The 2,500-nt window shown below is 41.0% G+C and overlaps 1 pseudogene across 1 annotated transcript in view; it reads left to right on the forward strand.

Annotated features, from left to right (window-relative positions):
• The window catches only part of LOC139917403 (junction plakoglobin a-like), a 110,308-nt pseudogene that overhangs the window by 76,482 nt on the left and 31,326 nt on the right, over window positions 1-2,500 (forward strand). The window contains exon 6 of the transcript XR_013504980.1: window positions 840-1,041. The product of XR_013504980.1 is annotated as a junction plakoglobin a-like (transcript). The remainder of the gene's footprint in view (window positions 1-839; window positions 1,042-2,500) is intronic.

The raw sequence follows: 2,500 nt of genomic DNA on the forward strand, positions 1-2,500 counted from the left end.
AGCGACCGGTGTGGCAAATGACAAAGCAGTATAATTATTATCACCGTACTGTGCATGGTGAGATATTACCTCTTCACTAGGCGCTCCTGCTGGATCTCTGCTCTCATAACTTTGTTTACTTGTCTCAATTGTGAAAATGTGACTTACTTGTTCATGTCAGTTACAGGCCACCGTAGCTCAATCAGAATCAGAATCAGAAATACTTTATTGATCCCCGAGGGGAAATTGGGTTTCGTTGCAGTTGCTCACAGAAATATATACAGGCATAGAGAAATTATAAGAAACATAGAAATAAGTAGAATATGTGCATTATACTACAATAAAATAAAAATATGTAAAGTACCGTATGTGCATTATAAAAATATGTGCAAATAAACATATGTAAAGTATGTGCATTATACTACAATATATAACAACAATAATATAGAAATAAGAAAAATAAGAAATTTGTGGGTGGGTGTGAGAGAGGAGGAAATCCCTGACCTGGGCCTTTCACTCCTGCTTTTTTCCTTCCCCTTTGTTTTAAATTATTGCACAAAATTATTACCGGAATCAGTATTGCACAGTTTAAAATATAAGTTATAAATGATGGGGTTATTAAGCTGCTGACAGGGGTGAAATAAGTCCAAGGTCAGAGGAGTTGAAAAGTTTGATGGCCTCAGGCAGGAATGACGTCCCGGACAGGAGGGGGGGGGGAGGTGTGGGTGAATAGAGACTTATGTGGGAGGAGATACTGAAGTCAATAAAACTCACAGATTACTTAATGTCTCTTTAAATTGTATTACACCTGTATATATCCCCTCTCTTTCTCTCTGTCTCTCTCTCTCTCTCTCCTCCAGTTCGCCGGTGGAGTCGGTCTTATTCTACGCCATCACCACCCTCCACAACCTGCTGCTGCACCAAGAGGGGGCCAAGATGGCGGTGCGCCTCGCCGACGGCCTGCAGAGGATGGTCCCGCTGCTGAAGAAGAGCAACCCCAAGTTCCTGGCCATCACCACCGACTGCCTGCAGCTCCTGTCCTACGGCAACCAGGAGAGCAAGGTGAGGCGGAGAGAGAAACTTTCCCCACAGTTAACGATGAAGAATCACTTGAGCTCGCCACCTGAGAATTTGGTTACAGGACGCATTATTGTGTGTTGTTGTGCTGCCTAAACTGCAAGATGAATAAATGTTTTACCTCATTAAACAGTTCAATTTCAATTCAAAGGCGCTTTGTTGGCATGGAATACAAAAGTCTTGCCAGAACAATAACAAATATAAACAGATTCAGTTAGCAGCCGTGACAATGCGATTTTAACAAAACGAATGGTTCAATCCAACCCAATTCTAAGGAAATACGATCTGCATCTCTTTCTCTGACTCGTTTGCTTCCTTTTCCCAACGTAACGTGTCACACGCAAACCACACACACCGTTATTGAGGTTGTACTCCACCTGCAGGTTTGAATGATGTGTTGCTAGCTGGATTCCCGTCTCCACCCCTCAACGGCATCAGGAAAATTCAGTATTAGCAGCAAGAGCATCTTCCTTTTGATACTTTTCTCAACCTTTTTCATATCAAGGACCCTAATTTAGTCCACTTTAGGGCCACAGACCCCCATTTGATGAGATTTTGTCTCTTGGACCCAAATCTGAGAATATTTTTATTGTTAGAAATTATTTTGTCCAGAATCCCATGACTATCTGTATTGTAGGTAGAGAGATAACAGAGAAACTATGATCAAAACAGTCATTCTTCTACATTCTCTAATTGTATTAACTTCTTGTAAATTAAATAAAGCTGAAGTTTAACGATTCATCAGTTTGCCGGGGACCCCCTGGAGCCCAATCAAGGACCCCTGGTGGTCCCTGGAGCCCCACGTTGAGAACCACTGCCTTACACAATTACAACCATGTTTGCTTTTCCAGCAGGCTGTCCATTAAAGAAAAGTGCACTGGGTCTTGTAATTGCTTTGTTCCACATTAGCCACACTGGCAGCGTACTTGTGTGTGCTCATGCAAATGCTGGAAAAACACACAATCCACAGCTTGGGATGACACAGTGGCCAAAAGTTGCACTGCTCCGTTTTAAGTTTAAGTTCAGTGTTAAACAATAAATAACTTAAAGCAGCATGAGGCAAGTTTGTGAGAGGTAACTGTTTGAAATTTGATGACTACAAAGGTCTCGTTTGTGACTCGAGTCACAATTTCCGTCATCATTTGACTTGATGCATGAAGAGAAGACTTGAGACTTGACTTGACTTGGGTTCTGGTGACTTGGGACTTGACTCTGACTTGTACTTTGATGACTTGAAAAGGTTTCTAAAGTCTTGACTTGAGATCTTGTGTTTGTGTAAATGACTTAGATTGAAAGTGATGAGATTTGTTCCAGCAGACGACTGAATTTAAATTCTGTTTTCTGAATTTGTATGGAAGTACTGAATTTAAGTTGATTATTGAAATAAAACTCATGATGTACTTACCAAGTGGCATTGAAAAGTCCTAGATATTTAGTTTTATTT

The sequence above is a fragment of the Centroberyx gerrardi genome, chromosome 7 (assembly GCF_048128805.1).
Source record: "Centroberyx gerrardi isolate f3 chromosome 7, fCenGer3.hap1.cur.20231027, whole genome shotgun sequence".
In the NCBI taxonomy this organism is placed as follows: domain Eukaryota; kingdom Metazoa; phylum Chordata; class Actinopteri; order Beryciformes; family Berycidae; genus Centroberyx; species Centroberyx gerrardi.